Source organism: Equus quagga, chromosome 5 (assembly GCF_021613505.1).
Source record: "Equus quagga isolate Etosha38 chromosome 5, UCLA_HA_Equagga_1.0, whole genome shotgun sequence".
NCBI lineage: Eukaryota > Metazoa > Chordata > Mammalia > Perissodactyla > Equidae > Equus > Equus quagga.
The window spans coordinates 16,325,624-16,343,444 of record NC_060271.1 but is presented as its reverse complement, the minus strand read 5'-3'; the positions used below and the strand labels follow the sequence as shown (position 1 = coordinate 16,343,444).

Genomic DNA, 17,821 nt, shown 5'->3' with positions numbered 1-17,821 from the left:
TTGATGATATGACTGGCAAAACTCATAACATATTATTATTTTACAAATATTTTTCTCAGGTTGACATTCACCTTTTGATTTAATTATAATTTTAATTTTGCTTTTCAAAGAAATTGTTAATTTCATGCAGTCCAACTTAATGGTTCCAAGATTATAAAAATGTTGAACCATATTTAATTGTGGAATTTTCATTTTATATTTAAATATTGAATCTAGCTGTAACTTAACTGGTTTAAGAACTGAAATAAGGACCCAGGTTTTTTTTAAATAAAAATTTTCTGGGCCAGCCTGGTGGCACAGTGGTTAAGTTTGTACACTCCACTTCAGTGGCCCAGGGTTCACAGGTTCGGATCCCAGGTGTGGACCTACACACCACTCATCCAAGTCAGCATCCCAGATACAAAATAGAGGAAGATTGGCACAGATGTTAGCTCTGCAACAATCTTCTTCAAGCAAAATGAGGAAGATTGGCAACAGATGTTACCTCAGGGCCAATCTTCCTCACACACACACAAAAGAAAATTAAAGGAAGTATAAGATACATACAGAGAAGTACACAAAGCATAAATGTACAGGTTGATGAGTTTTCACAAAGTAAACTCCCCCATCTAGTGCAAGAAATAGAACATGACCAACACTCCAGAAATCCCCTTAATTTCTCCTCCCAGTCATCACCATCCTGATTTATATCACCAGATATTAATTCTGCCTGTTTTGGTGTCTGGCTTCTTTTTTTCAGCATTATACTTGTGAGATTCATCCAAGTTTTTGCATGTAATTATTGATTACTTATTCTCATTACTGTATATATTCCATTGTATAAGCATATTACAATTTATTTATCCATTCTAGTGTCTTTGGACATTTGGGTTGTTTCCAGTTTGGGGCTATTATGAGTAATATGAATGCTATGAACATCCTTATATATTTTTTTGGTAATCACATAGGAACATTTCTGTTGGGTATATACCTAGGAGTGGAATTTGCAGTAGAGGAGTGTTCAGCTTTAGCAGATACCGCCAAACCATTTTCCAAAGTAGTTGTATCAGTTTAAACTCTCACCAACAATATATGAGAGTCCAATTGTTCCATGTTCTTGTCAACACTTGGTATTGCCTGACTTTTTAATTTTAGCCATTCTGATGACTATGTAGAGAAACTTATTGTAGTTCTAATTTGCATTTCCTTGAGAAAAAATGAAGTTGAGTACCTTTTAATACACTCAGTGACCATTTGAATATCCTCTGTGTGAAGTGTTTATTCAAGTTATGTCCATTTTTCTATTGGGTCACTTGCCTTTCTCATGTGGATTTGTAGTTATTTACAATATCTTTTACTCTGTGGCTTGTCCTTTCATTCTCTTAATGGTGTCTTTTGATGATCAGAAGTTCTTGATTTCAATCTAATCTAGCTTATCAATATTTTCCTTTCTAGTTAGTGCCTTTGTGTCTTAAGAGATGTTTGCTTGTTTTAAGATTACACAGGTATTCTCTTGTTTTTCTTCTAAGATCTTTATTGTCTAACCTATCATATTTACATCTACAAAACAGCCAGAATTGATTTTCATGCATGGCTTGAGGAATGGGTCAAGACTCATTTTTTTCATATGGATATTAAATTGAACCAGCACTATTTATTGAAAAGACATCCTTTCTCCACTGCATTGCATTGTCACCTTTGTTGTAAATTACATGATCATATGAGGGTCTCTTCCTAAACTCTCTATCTGTTGCATTGGGCCATTTGTCTATTCTGGCTGACATACGACACTGTCTCAATTCCTACAGCTTTATAGTAAGTCTAGATATCTGGTAGTGGAAGTTCTCCCACCTTTGTTCTTATTCTTCATGATTGTGTTGTCTAATTTTGGCCCTTTTCCCTTTCACACAAATTTTATAATCAGTTTGTTAATATCCATTTAAAAAGCCTGTTGGAAATTTGAATGGTTTGCATAATTTACAGATAAATTTGAGAAACACTGACATCTTTACAATATTGTCAGCCATGCTGTGAATATCTCTCCATTACTTAAGTCTTAGTTTATTTCTCTCAATATGTCTTCTTCCTCTCAGCGTAGAGCTCTTGTACACCTTCATTACATTTATTCCTACGAATTTGATGTTTTCAGAGGCTATTGTAAATGGTATCATTTTTAAGATTTCATTTTCTATTTTTTTGTTGCTAGTATATAGAAATACAATTGATTTTTATATATTGACCTTGTATCCAGCAGCCTTGCTAAATTTACTTAATTCCAACAGTTTACCTATATATTCTTCTGGATTTTTTAAATATACAATCACATTGTCTCCTAATAATGACAGTTCCCTTTCTTACTTTCCAATCCATATGCCTTCTATTGCTTCATCTGGCCTTGCTGTAATGGCTAGGACTACTAAGACAATGTTAAATAGAAGTGGTGATAGCAGACATCTCAGGGAGAAGGCCTTCAACATTTCACCATTGAGGATGATGTTTGCTTAATTTGTAGGTACTCGTTATCAGATTAAGGAATTTCCTTTGCTAAGACTTTTTTAAAACTCATGAACCAATATTGTATTTTATCAAATTCTTTTTCTGCACCTATTGAGATGATTGTATGTTTTTTCTCTTTATTCCATTATTGTGGGGAATTACCTTATTTTCAAATGTTAAACTACTCTTGAATTCCTGAAACCTATCCCATTGGTTATGATGTATTATCCTTTTTATATAATGTTCAATTCATTTTGATTATATTTTGTTCAGGAATTCTGTATCTATGTCCAACAGAAAGTTTTGTCTTTAATCTTCTTTTCTTGTAACGTCCTTGTCAGGTTTTGGTATAAAGATTGTTCTTGAGAATGAGCTGGTACACATTACGTCTTCTTCTATTCTCTGGGAAAAAGTGTACAATTGATGTTATTACTTCTTTTAAATGTTTGGAAGTCTTTACTGGAGTGAAAGTGTATTTGTTTGTTTGTTTATCTGTTTGGTGGGAAGGCCTTTGATAATGAATTAAATTCTTTAATAGGCATAGCTCTATTCAGATTTTCTATTTCTTCTTGCGTTGGTTTTGGGATGTTAGGTTTTTCAAGGACTTTATTTATTCCATTTAAATTGTCAAATATGTTGGCATAAAATTGTTTATAATATATATCCTCTTATTAATAATCCATTTTATCCTTCAATGTCTAACCAGTTTTCTCAAAACTGCTTGTTGAATAACAAATCTCTTATAAAATAGGATATGCTACTTCTGTCATATATGAATTTAATTTAATCAGCCATTCAAAAATATGTATTGGCTCAAACTCTGATCCAGGCATTATTCTAGTGCTGGAAATACAGCATTAAATAAGGCAACATTCCTGCTTCATGGATCTTACATTTAGTGAAGAAAACAGACAATAAACAAGATAGTGATGAGTATTCTGAAGCCTATAGCAAGGTAAGGGTCTGGGGAGAAGGAAGAGGAAGGACTATTTTACATCCAAGAGTCAGAGAAGCCCACTTTGAAGAGCTCATATCTGATTAGAGACCTGAATGAGGTGAGGTAATGAGCCATAAATAGATCAGAAGGAAGAAGTGCAAAGGCTCTGAGGTAGAATGTACTTGGCATGTGCCAAGAAGAGTGAAGAGGCCAATATGACTGCAGCAGAGTGATCGAGAAAGAAAGAAGACAAATTTAGAAATCTAGGCAGGGGACAGATTATGCAGGGTCCTGTAGACCATGGTAATTATCTGGGGTGTTCTAAATGTAATGGGAAAATGTTGGTTTTGAGCAGGCAAGTAACATGATCTGATTTATGTTTTAAAAGACTCCTCGAACTAACGTGTGTGCAACAGACTGTAGGGGTTCCTGGGGGAAGTTAGAGTTAGGAGGCTATCACAACAATCCAATCAAAGGGATGGTATGGCTTGGACTATGGGAGGACAATGTTGATAAAGAGAAGTGGTCAGATCCAGGCTACATTTTGAAGGTAGAGTCAACAGGACTTGCTGATGTTCTAAATGTAGGAGTTACAGGAAAGAAAAGACTCAAGGATCAAACTCCTAGGATTAAGTTTCACATCCTTTTAGACACCCAAGTAGAGAATCAAAGTGGGCAAGTGAACATATGGCTCTGAATCTCAGAAGAACAACAAAAACTGGAGCTATAAAATTAGGAGGCATGTGCAAATAGCCATTTAATTCTACAAGATGGGATAAGTTCATTTAGAAATGAAGAAGAGGTCCAAAGTCTGAGCCCTGGGATACCCCACCTTTAGAAACTGGGAAGAGGGGATCCATAGCAAAGAAGACTGAGGAGTATCCAAGGAGGTGAAATTCCTGTATGTACATGAGTCTGCTTCTGAATTCTCCACTCTTACTCCTGAACTTTCTGTCTGCTCTTGTCTCAGCTTTGATTCTTTCAATTCCAAATAACAGACAACCCGACTCAAACTAGCTTAAGCAATGAAAAAAAACCAGGTGTGGCTCCCATAATGTCACGTGGATGCAATTTCTCTCCCTTCCTCTGCAATGCTCTCCTCGATGGTGGCTTTACCCTTTGTTCTATGTAATAACCACAAGGCTAGGGTCTCACAATCAGAAGAAGGGAAGGCTTCTCGGCAGCAAAATCCACGAATGCCCACCACATTTCCTCTGCTGATACCAAACTAGTTTAATTACTTTACCTATGGATACATTTTTCATAACTAGTAAGGCTTTTATGTTTATATCACTATGACTCGTTCTCAAAAATTTTCCAGGTATGCATTCATATTTATTCTTTTGTGTGTGTGTGTGAAGAAGATTGGCCTTGAGCTAACATCTGTTGCCAATCTTCCTCTTTTTGCTTGACAAAGATTGTCACAGAGGTAACATCTGTACCAATCTTCCTCTATTTTATATATGGGACGCTGCCACAGCATGGCTTGATGAGCAGTGTGTAGGTCCATGCCTGGGATCTGAACCCGCGAACCCCAGGACGTCAAAGCGGAGCATGCGAACTTAACCACTATGACACCAGGCCAGCCCCTGATAGTTATTCTTAAAGAATCTATTCTTCCAATCTGTCTCCCTTCTCTCTGGTCATATTGGCCTGTTCCCCAAAACGCCTTAAATTTTTCTTGCCTACAAAGCATGCTTCATCCTCATTTCTCCCCTGGAATACTTTCTTCCTCTCTTTCTTCCTATCCATAAATTTATCCTCCTTCAATATATAGATCACATCTTCCCTTCTCCATGATATCTTTCCCTATTACTGCATCTGGAAGTGTTATCTCTGTCCTCCTACATACTCACATTTAGCATATATAGCATTTTTTAAATGGTCCACATTTGTCAAGTATCTTTTCTTTTCCTTTTCTTTCTCTTTTTCTTAAGATTGGCACCTGAGCTTACATCTGTTGCCAATCTTCTTTTTTCTTCTTCTTCTTCTCCCCAAAGCCCCCCAGTACATAGTTGTGTATTCTAGTTGTAGGTCCTTCTGGCTCTGCTATGTGGGATGCTGCCTCAGCATGGCTTGATGAGTGGTACTATGTTCACCACCAGGATCCGAACCGGCAAAACCCTGGGCCACCGAAGCAGAGCCTGTAAACTTAACCACTCGGCCATGGGGCCAGCCCACAAGTATCTTTTCTTATTTGTCAATCTCCCAGCTAGACTAAACTCCTCCCGGAAGAGATGTTGTTTCAAATTTCTATGTATTCTTCTCAGCAATCTGCTCAATCCTGAACACATAGTTTCTACATTGAATAGATACTTTTTAACAACTGGCTAAGCTACCACTCCTGTTTTCTCTCTTCTTTTTCTCCAAGAAATGAACAGCAACAGAAGAAAGAGCAATAAGGAAACAACGTTTGTGGTTTACAATGTGGATTGTGCTGTGTAGGTGAGTACTCATCATTTGGGAATGGCTCTAAGTACTTAGTGCATAGTATTCTGGGTACTGGAGCTTTGGTTTAGGTGCTGTGCAAGGTGCTGGGATACAACGATGAATAATATAGACACAGTCCCTGTCCTCATGAAGCTCACAAATTTCTTCTCCAGTGCTGTAACTAATTGTTCCATTATTTTCATTGTGGTTTTTCATTAAAATAAATTATTAACTTTAATGTAATCAATTTTTTTAATCCTTTCTTAAGTTAAGGCTAATGCTTTTTGCACCTTATTTAAGAAGTCCTTCCCATGCAAGGATCATGAAGATATTCTCTCATATTACCAAAACCTCTATAGTTTTTCCTGTCATGTTTCACTTTTTAAATCCTCTTGAAATTGACTTTTATGTATTGTGCATAGTGATAGGCAAACTACATTTTTTCCATATGCATATCCATGGGTCCCTGAACCATTTATTGGAAAGTTCAACATAAATCTGTAATGCATTCTTTGCAATATGTCAAGAGTCCATAAATGCAAAGGTTTGTTTCTGCGCTGTTTTGTTCCATTGGATTGTTTGTTTATCCTTGACTCAGTACCATGCTGTTGTCATTTCTATAGTTTATATTAAGATTTCATTCCAGCGAGCAAGTCCTCTGACCTAGCTCTTCTTTAAAATGTCTTGGCTATTCTCATTTAAAATGTGTTAGCTATGATTGTGGATATTTTTATTCCTCCTTGAACATCCGTCATTTTTCTCATTATATGTTATGCTATGTTATTTGATGCATAAAAATTTAAAACTGTAATATTTTCCTGGTGAAAAGAACTTTTTATGCCTAGTGATGTTTTTAACCATAATGTCAGCTTTATCTGAAATTGTGCTTATTATTTGACAGTATACATTTTTCCATCCTTTTACTTTCATACTTTTTGTCACTTTATGTTACAGATGAGCCTTTCTCAACAAGCTGGGATGTATACACCCTGCTTCTATTTTTTCCATGGTTATTCCAGAAAATACAATATATATTGTTAACTTATTAGTCTAAGAATAATTATTCATCTGTCTTCTCTTCCTAGGTAATACCAGGACCTTAGAATCCTTTCTTAACTTGTATGCTATTGTTGTCTTATATTGAATTCTCTATAGTTTAGCCCATAGATATTATCAAAAATTTTTATACTTCATTATTCATCTAGATTTACATTTACCCATATATTTACCTCTTTTTAAAATCTTTCCTTCCTTATTGTGTCTCAGCCTTTTCCACCTGGAGTCACTTTCCTTCTGCCTAAAGTATCTCAGTTAAGTTTTCCTTTATTAGGCAAACTCTACATTCTTTATATGAAAATATCTTTATGTTGCCATTTTCTTGAAAGGTATTTTCTCTATGCATAGAATTCTAGGTTGTCAGCTATTTCTACACAGATACCATTCCACTGTCTCCTGGCTTCCATTGTTGGCACTGAGAAGTGTGTAAGTCACACTTTGCAGTGTAATTTGTCTTTGTTTCCGGCTTCATTAGGACATATTTTATCAACTGACATATTTTATCAATTCTGGAAAAATCTCAGTCATTATCTCCTTAAATAGTTGCTTCTGACCCATTCTCTCTTTCCTCTCCTTTTTGAACTCCAATCAAATGCATGTTACAACTTCTCACTCTATCATCCATGTCTTTTAACCTCTCTTCCATATTTTCTGAATTTTTGTCTCCTGTGAAACATTCTGGATAATTTCTTATAATTTATCATCCAATTCACTAATCTCCCTTTGATTTTGTCTAATATGTTATCTGATGCTTAACCATTAAGTTTTTACATTCCAACTTTGTATTTTTATTTCTAGAAGTTCTATTTGGTCTTTTTCAAATATGCCAAGCGACTTTTAATTGCTATCCATTCCCTGAAGATATTTACAAGCTTGCCTGTATTTCTATGAACATATTATTTATTTGTCTCTGATAATTAAATACATAAAGAATTTGTGCTCTAGTTTGTTTTTTTTTCTTTCTATCAGTTGCTTCTGCTGGTTCTCTCAGCATGTTGCTTCCTTGTGTGCTTTGTTTTTTCTGACTGTACTGCTCATTGGCCCTGGAAAATTAGGAAGATGCCTTCCTCCAGAGAAGATTCACCTTTGACTCTGCCAGGTGTCTAGGGGCAGGAATGGAGAGGAGAAGGTACCGCTAGCAACCTGGAACCACCCTAAAGCAAATTCATGGCTTGAGGTTCTCTGAATCAAGGTGATATATAACCATCCTCAAAATCTGTGCAAAGACTGGCCAATGAACACAACTTACCTTTTCTTTCTCCTCTCACTTTGCTCAGGACCTGGGCAATCTTCCCAGCTGTCCCTTAGTGGTAGGGAGACATGGTTTTACTTCTGGTTCACCTTTACCCTGAGTAGTTCCAGCTCTGTGAGATAGTCTCCCATGAGACTCTCCGTCTTGGGCAAGCCATGAATTTGACTTCTAACCTCCTCATCCTGCAAGGCTGCCAAAACCAAAGCCCATAATTTCTAGGATCAACAAATGTTCCTTGGGCAAAAGCAACTTAAATGTTCCAGGGGTTTGCACATCTCCCTAGGTTCCCACTTGACCATAGATTTTGACCTGATAGTTCCTTTTTCTCTTCTCAGCTTTTTAGTGCTTTTAAGGAAATTTAAAATTTTTTAAAGTTAAAAAATACATCCAACATTTTAATATTTCTCAGTGTGAACCTTGGTCGAAATAACCTTGCCTACCATGATCAGAAACAGAAGTCTACCCTTTCCTTTCTTTATTATCATAGAATGAGTTAGTTTTCCTTGACAGCTACAGTATTTGCACAAGGTTCCTCTTGGTGGAGGAGGGGAGGATGGCCAGGATATTCTTTCAGATAAGCTGTTTTCACAACCCAAAGGCTCCCTTCCTCCCTGCTACCACAGAGACAGAATACTGCCTACAAATATGGTAGCTTGACTATGTGATTCTTTATACAACTCCTCTTCTTTTGCTTCTTTGAACCAAACTACATCCAGGAGGGTCTCCTCCACCAGCTGTATATCCAGTTCCCACAACAATTGCTGCAAGCAAGGAATATAGCTCTTTCACATCTGGGCACACTTCTCAGCTTAAAGAATACGACTTTTCTGGTACTTTGTAACATTGCTGCTGCTGGGCTCTCTCGCTGTCTCTATGCTGCTTCCGTTCATTTCCTCCCAGATGGCTTCCACCTGATGTCATCTATTTGGGACAGTCTTTACAAATAGTTTGATGTCTATGGATTAAATTTCTCTCCTAACTTTGCTGGAAACAGAGTTTGCAAGGCTTTTATTATTATTGTTTTTACCTTCTTTGACACTTTTGAATGTTTCCAGGAAGAGGAGGGGAAATGCCAACTAATGCAGCAATGTTTATACCCAAAGGTTGGAACCATCTTGACTCCTCTCTTTCCCTTGCATCCAGTATCAAATACATCGTCAACTCCACCTTCAAAATATATTCAGGACTTGTGCACTTCTCATCACCTCTGCCTCTATCCTAGTCCAAGCCCCCACTGTACTTTATCTGCACTACTGCATAGTCTCCTGATTAGTTATCCTGCATTCACCTTAGCTGCCATACAGTCTATTCTCCATGCAGCATTTACATTTTTTAAGACATACACCAAATCAGGCCACCTGTGCTCAAAATCTTCCAATGCCTTCCTATCTCACTAGAATAAAACCCAAAGTCTTCAACATAGCTGTGAGGTCCTACCTTCTTTGCACCTCCCCCTCTCCCATTCTTCGTTGCATTCCAGCCATAATATCCTCCTTGCTGTTCTTCAAACAGGTCAAGCATTCTCCTACCTCAGGGCCTTTGCACTTGCTAAACTCTCTATAGGGAATGCTCCACCCCTAGGTTTCCTCATGGATCACTCTTTCTCTCTTCATACACCTCTCTGCTCAAATATCACTTTGTCAAGAGGCCTTCCTTGAACAAACTCTTTACCATAACATCACTACCCCACACATCCACCCTGTCTCCTTACCCAGTTTATATTTCTTCTTTGCAATTATCACCACCTTACATCTTTTATATTTGTTCGCTTTTCTTGTTTGGAGTTGTGTGCTTTCCCACACCAAAATATGAGCTCTATGAGAACAGGACCTTTGTCTGTTTTCACTCACTGTTATATCAGAAGCATCTAGAACAGTGCCTGGCATAGTAAGTACTCAACAAATATCCCTTGATGCATGCTATGGCTACAGGGAATCTGGCTGCAGGAAGCAGAGTGGAAGCAGAAAGCAGAAGCTCCTCCCTCTCTGCTGCCCTGTGGTCTCTCACCCACCCGCCATCCAGCTTCTCAGCTCACTCAGCCACCTTTCCAACATCACCATTTTCAGCCTGAGTCTACAAGTCCTTCCTGCCTGAGGTTCCTCAGCCCACTGATTCGGTGTCCAAATCCCAAACATCTGATTGGTCCACCTTAGTCCAAAAACCCATCCAGAGTCCAAGTGGCCACAGCTGGGGGCAGAAGGGAGGCAGGTGTATGTATCTGCTCACACGCCAAGTAGAGTCGCCTTTCCAGGCTCTCTACAAAAGGAAAAGATGCTGGAGATCTCTAATTCCAACACACAACAGTCCTGCACTAACACATCTCTGACATCGGCAGGGAGAACGTGCATAATGTCTAGAAGGGTCCCTCTATCTCGAACGCCTTCAGAGTCCTGGCAAGTAACATCAATGAGCGAAGAGAGCAGGCTGGTAAAGACAGCAAACTAGGGAGTCTCGCTCCATCCAGAGAAGGCAGCCACCACCGCTACTGCCAAGGAGGAATGTGGGCCTGCTGTTGCCAGATCTTCTGACGGTTCGAGAGGAGCCAAGACATTTGGAAATTTTAGTGTGAAATCTCCCACTTTTTAAACGACAACTAGTCCAATTTTCAAAAAATAAAACACTGAGCAGACTACATAAAACACATCTGCTGACCAAATTTGGCTCAGGGCTACCAGTGTGCGATCCTGCTTCATACAGTCAGCCCAGAAACAGGACACAGGTAATTTATCACACTCTAAGTCAATGTTCCCCACGGGGTACAACGTGAAGATGTCATCATCTGGAGTGGCCAGAACTCTCAGTCCCCTTTCCCAGCACCTGTCCCCATCTTCTCCACCAGTCCTGGTACAAACTCCCACCAACGTCTAACTGTGAGAAACAAGGCTTAATGGGAAACATGCAGGCTTTGGAATCAAACACACCTGGGTTAAAAACCAATGCTGCCTCCTCGCATTCCTCAACCTCTCTAAACCTCAGTTTCCTCATCTGCAGAATGGGCATACTTAAGGAAGAGAGTTACGTGAGTAACGTGTCTGGCACATAGAGAGGCACAGAGTAAGTAACTATTTTTAACAAACTAGGAGTTGGCCTCCCCTTAGAAAGGCATGACAACTGAAAATCTATGACTGTGACACAGACTGTTCAAAATAAGCTAATGCCCTCTAAACCTCTTTGTGGAATAAGGAGAGGGTAAAAGAGCACTTAGTAAGCAAATACAGATGGGAAATACAGGCATTCAGGGCCCCAAGTCTTCATATTAATGCAGTTGCTTGTGAACTTAGTCCAGAATGTCTGCATTTGTAGAAACCAGCACTAATTAAAATTCACAGACATCAATTATCTGATTATTTAAGAACTCTCTCAACTTTTGAAGCCGTTTTTTGTACATGTATTACAACACAACACTGAGTCAAGTAAACACATGCCAATTCTCCAATGGCCTAAAAAAAAATTAATCCCGGAGCTCAAGGAGACACGAGTGGGGAAGGGAGCCTTGTTCACAAAGTATATGCTGCCGTGTCGTCTCTGTCTGGTGGGACTGCTGGTGGCTACGACTGGACAGGCCCACATCCACTATCAAATGCAGGGGAACAACTGTGGCAGAAGAGAATCCAGAACCCCCAGAAATGATGCCTCTCTCTACCGCCCCTACCCTGCCCTGCACTTTCCAGGAAGGAGTCAGTGAAGACCCATTGGCCCGAGCCAGAGGGCCACACAGAACACCTGGCTTCACACCACACAGCACACCCAGGGGGTCATGAAACAGGAAAGGGGTCATGCTAAAAGGAAACATGCAAACAAACGATGCCCCCTCCAGGAACTGAGAGGACCCTCGACTGTGGAAACCAGAAACACATTTCTAGCAGCAGAGACGGCTAAGTAGGCTTCTCCACCCAGGAGGCTTAAAAGGAAAGAAACTTGTCTCCTGTCACCTGCACTTTGCCACCAAGAAGAGCTCAGCTCCCCAGCCCAGATTTGCCCGGGCCTCTTCCTATTTCCCAGGCCCTCATGGCTGTTGCAATCATACATGTCCATTTTCGGTTTTCCTCTAGGGAGACCCAAGCACCTGAAAATCACTTATCTCCTTCACGCTGAACCTCTCCTAGTAGGCAGACCATCAGTAATTATCTAAGCTATTTTCTAGATCAAAGCGGGGTGGGGGGCGGGGGGTGGGTATCTAAGATGAGTGGGATATAGATTAAGATCAGCCAGGACTTGACAATCATGGAAGCTGGGCATTGGGTAAATAGGGTTCATTATACTCTTTTCTCAATTTTTGTATATGTTTAAAATTTTCCATAATAAAAAAGTTGGGGGAAGACACAGATACAACCTGAAGACAACACCAAGTGTTCTTCACTCTCTCCTCTGTGTCTAGACACAGAAAACTCTGGGAGGTGCTCAGATCAACAGCCAAGAGAGTTCACGCACTCCCAGGGCAGACATTATATCTTCTGAGCACAACACTCAGTGTCCTCAACAAAATCACCTTTGAAAAATTCCCTAGAACTTTTCAAAATTATCCTGGCAGGACCCAGCTTCCCTTCTTGGCCTAGAAACCCTTCTGCCTCCACAAATTACCCCTACAGCCTCGTCCCACAGCAAAGGCCTTTACTTCCTGTTCCAAGCTACTGTGTTGAGCAGTCGAGTTATTGAAACAGCTCCTGGGTGGCGGGCAAATGCCTGCTGCGGCAGCTTGTTGGGTTGGTTCCCCCTCCTGGGTGTCAGATGTGAGGGTACTGTCATAATTTTCAATGAGTCAAAGAATGCTTTATATTTCTTTCTTCTTCCTCTTCCCTTTAACCTCAATTTGCTCCTAACAAGAAACTGTTTTATCATCTAAAGTGGAGTTTTTCGAACTCAACACTATGAACATTTTGGACTGAACAATTCCTCGCTGTCCTGTGCACTGTAGGAGGTTCAGGAGCATCTCTGGCCTCTACCCACTAGATGCCAGTAGCACAAGCCCCACCCCCAGCTGTGACAACCAAAAATGTCCCAGGCATTGCCAAATGTCCCCTAGTGGGCAAGATCACCCCCGACTGAGAACCACTGGCCTAAAAGATATTGAAAAACCAAGACCAATATTGTCCCAGCAAAAGACTGAGATTATACAGTTTATTTCCACACACACACACTATTGGACAACACATTTCAACGTACAAATTTGTAAATATGAATTTTTAAGAAATATTGCATCCTAAGCCAAAAACACATAAAATAACAAGAGAAAAATGAACTTATAAACACTTGCCACTATTTTTTTCAGTCTTTGTGGTTTTCTGTGTAAATCTTATTTGTTTCCTCCAAATTATCCTGTTTTCCTGACAATGCGGTCATCATTTCACTCCAAGCCCTCTTTGAAGTGCCACACAATCTGCGTTGGAAGGAAAAACTTCCATGAAGGGGGCTGGCTCTCCAGCGCATACTTAACAGGTGTCACTGGAGGACAAAATCCCCCAAAAGAAAATTTCCCTACGAAATTAGAAAAAACCATCACCAACATGTCCTCCTGGTACAACTTCAAACAACACCAGATTCCCAATGTGACCAAGAAGCACAACGCGAGACTGAACAAGCCAGTGTAAGAGGTTGCAACATCCAAGGGGAAATACTGTTATATTTCTTCATTAGGCAGAGGGAGTTTCCCACTATATTCAAATGGTACACTGCCTTCTCGAGAAGAAAGAAAATCTGTTTTCCAGTCTGCAGAGGCCTTACATTATACACAGTCTATTCTTCAGCGTCGGGGGATATACACAGATAATTGTCCCTCCTCTCCATCCCACCAGACTTCCCAGCTCCACTTAGTGGTTCTCCCAACACCCACCTTACCCCAGGGAGATGCTGACTTGTCCCTCCCTCTGATGCTTGTGGTCAGGCAGGCGCTGGATGCAGGGCATTCTGTCTTCTGGGGTCGATACCTTCCTCTGCAATCCCATGCCACTGCCTGTCTCAGTCTGGATCACCTGCATTCTAGATTCCGGCCAAGGCCTCCTAATCTCCAGTCCAGGTTTCACACAGATGATGATCGTTCAAGAGCACAAGCCAGCAGGGCCCAGAAGCCTTCTGCAGTTTCCCATTCCCTATCACCAGACACGATCTCAGCTTCTTTGGTGCGCGGATTTGTGAAGCACACCAAACATTTGGCCCAGGAGGTATCCTGGCAGGAGCACGATGCACACTGAGTGGGATGGCGCACATGCATGGGGGATTTGTCCACTGGAATGATGGAGGAGAGAGAAACTCAATGACCTTAAAGTTTCCTTTCAACACTGACTTGCCATGATTCTGGGAACTCCTGGGTCTGCCACTGCCATTATCTGACCCCGAACCTCCTGCAAAGTGATGCTAAAAACTCCCCCACAAACGCTTCTCACGTCCTCCTGCACATGGTTATCCCATTTCTATAGGATGACTTTTCTGGTTGTTTTCATTTTTTGAATTCCAAAAGCAATAATGCTGGTGGCAACAGGATAAAACAATACTGAAGTGTTTAAGATGAAGTCTCTCAATCATTGTACTCCCATGGTAGCTACTGGTGGCTAGAGTGCATGCCCTCCAGCCCTGCTCCATGACACACAGACACACGCACACACACACACACACGCACACACCTCACTTACTTGACATTTGATCTTACACTGTGCCTTAGGGAAGAGGACATTTAATTCTTACCTGCATTGACTCAGCCCTCTAGCCCCCCAGGAGGTTAAGCCTAGTTAGTTCATCTGCTTCAACTACTTCATTCCACCAATGAGGACATGCAAGGCAGGGAGATTGGGTATCTCGCTCAAAATCACAGATTCGCTGGTGGCAGAGTGAAGACCAGAACAAGAACTCCTACCCCAGTGTTTGTTATTACACTGTAAAGTGCTCCTCTCCTCCCCACAGTGCAGAATGCAACGCTGTACAGACAGCAGGCAGAAATAAACACCTGTGGAAGGAATAGCCTACAGACGCAGGATGGACAATGGTTAAGGATTTGGACTCTGAGCTGAGGCTGCCTAGGCTAGCATCTGGCTATCATGTACTTAACTGTGTGACCTGGGTCAAGCAACTGGGCCTCAATTTGCATCTTCTGAAACATGGGGTAATAACAGTACCTTCCTTATAGGGTTGTTGGGAAAATTAGATAACTTAATATCCGTAAAGCATCCAAAACCGTGTCTGGTAAATGTACTAATAAAATGATCATCATCGTTCTACAAAGCCCCTCAAATACAATAAATATCATCCTTCTTAAAATTTAGGCTGGCAAATCAAAACTAAATCTTTTTAGCTCTGAACCTTGTCCAAAAAGAAATCAACATGGGGGGAAAACTCATACAATATTAGTCCAAAAAATATTTAAGTGACACAGTGACTGAAACCAAACCTACAGGGAGGAATGACCTCATAATGACCTCATAGATCAAAAGCATTGTAACACCTACGGCACCAAAGAATAAAAAACCTTAACAGCCTCTAGCAGTAATTATCTAAGTAAAGTGGGCTGCAAATCTGCTGGAGAATTATTTCTGCCATGATAATATTTCTAGTAAATTGCGGCTTCTATACTAAAAGTACTGGTGTTGCAGAACTGGCATACTAATAGAAAGATTATTATAGAAACACTATTAAAATGAATTAGATATTATTAAAGATTCAACACTACAACAGTACCTGATTGCCGGAGAGTTCAAGCTGTATTGCTTAATGGGCAGATAAAAGTGCTAATTAAGCCCACTCTTAAAGGATGTCTCTAGGCAGGTCTGTAAACCACAGGTAGCAAGAATTCTATGAACTAAATGAGGAACCAGTAATGCCAACCCAGTTGGATACAGTACCAGGAAGACGGGGAGAGAACAGGAAGAGGCAAGGTTTCTGCACAGGAGGGGTAACCTGGTAAAGCAGACAAGTATCCAAAGTTATTTGAACCTCAGTTTTTTCCCTAACTGCTTCATCAGCAGCACTTGTAATTCTTCCTTTGCTTAAGTGAAGAACATCAAATAATCTACCATAGATGGGTGACCCTCAATAAACAGCATAAGCAGGGAGAGGCAGAGAAAACCTTGCCATTACTGCCAAAGCCTTCTCAGGCAAACAGAAGACACAAATTGTTCTCCCCCCAGCACCCCGGCCAAAAAGCATCTCTCACAGCCAACAGCCCAAGGCTCTCAGTGGTTCTTAAAGAGTTGCTAGACTAAAGGCATTAGCCATGCGTTTCAGGATCTATTTCGCTTTCCCACCTTGTTAATTAACTAATCAGGGATGGCAAAGCACCTCACAAATATAAAGTGTCAGGGAAATGCTAAGCAAATTCGCCTACCTGGTCTAAATGTCAGGGCTAAATTAGGAAAGGGGGGAAGCGCGGGAGGCTGAGCTGTCTCCAGACTGCCGCAACCCAGGGGCCAGGGCTCGCTAACGTAGAAGCGGAGAGACCCGTGTGCCCTGCAGCAGCCTCTGGCCCCAGAGCAGGGCTTTCGGTACGACTTCTGGAAAGGAAACCTGGACCAGGGCCACCCCGGGGAAAGGGAACGCTGATCTCGAGGCGCATCCTCGCTGCTCAGCCTCCATCTCCCGCATCTCTCGGATGTCAACAAGCCCGGACCACAAAGTGAAACTTTCCGGGCCCCCGCTGCCGCGCTGGGTCTCTGCCCTCTGTCTGGGAGCGCGCCGCGGGGACAGGTGTGGGGCCGGGGCTCGGGAGGGGACCCCCGCCCCCAGCCCCAGCGATTGTGTAATCGGCCCGGGAGGGGGGGCTCGGGACCAGCCCCACGCCGGGATGCGGAGGCGCGGCCCGGAGACCCCGGCAGCAGGCGCGGCGCCCGGTGGTGTAGGGGGGATGGGGAGGACTGTCGTCCCGCCCCCCGGGACCGCCCCCGGGCGGCAAGGGGAACCGCGGCGCTGACACAGCCCGGAGGGGGCGCCCGCACGGCGGACCGATGCCGAGGAGGGGGGCGCGATGGCTCGGCAGCGCGGCCGGCCTTACCTGCGCGCCAGGCCGGCACGGCGAGAGGCGGCTCGGGATGCCGAGGCGGCGGGCGATGGGCGGCAGCGCTGGCAGCCACCGGGGCCACCGCATGTAAGGAACCGCGGCGGCGGCGGCAGCAGTGGCGGCGGGCGCGGGACTGACAGCCCCAGGCCCCGCCTCCAGGCCCCGGGCCCCGCCCCCTCCGCGGCCACACGGCTGGCCCCGCCTCCTCCGCCCACCGCCGGGGTCAAGCTCAGTCCACCGGCCCGGAGGGCGGGGGCTCTCGCTTCGGATTGGCCCGGGCGATACCCACCCCTCCCACTCCCCGCCCCCTCCTTGGCAGGGTAGCTGCGCGTGCGCGGTGGCTGCGGAGAGCAACGCGTAAAGCTGAGCGCTGGCGTTCTTGGTCCCAGACCGCCGGTACCCGGCGTCCTTCCTTATCCGGGACAGCTTGGAGCCCTGGATGACCTGAGGAGCCAGGAGTCACACTCAGACTGCACCGTGGATCGTCCTTATTCAGCTGTGAACGAATCTACAGGAAAAACCTAACTGGAATGTGCCAGGCTCTAGCCAGAGGAGACCCCAAAAATATGAACTGCAACAGATAACGAGCCGCTGGCTCCGACGCATCTGCGACCAGTCTCGGGGTGCTTTATCCACACGCTGGATTCATTCCATGGTCAGCAAGTGTGATGTGTGTGCACAGAGTCCAGCA

The 17,821-nt window shown here is 42.6% G+C and overlaps 1 protein-coding gene across 2 annotated transcripts in view; it reads right to left on the bottom strand.

Moving 5' to 3' along the window:
- HIVEP3 (HIVEP zinc finger 3) overlaps positions 1-17,262 on the bottom strand; it is a 469,874-nt gene extending 452,612 nt beyond the window's left edge. For both annotated transcript variants that reach the window (XM_046663190.1, XM_046663191.1), the window contains exon 1: positions 17,125-17,262. The gene's annotated coding sequence lies outside the window, so the exon portion shown is untranslated. The remainder of the gene's footprint in view (positions 1-17,124) is intronic.
- Between the last annotated feature and the right edge of the window lie 559 nt (positions 17,263-17,821).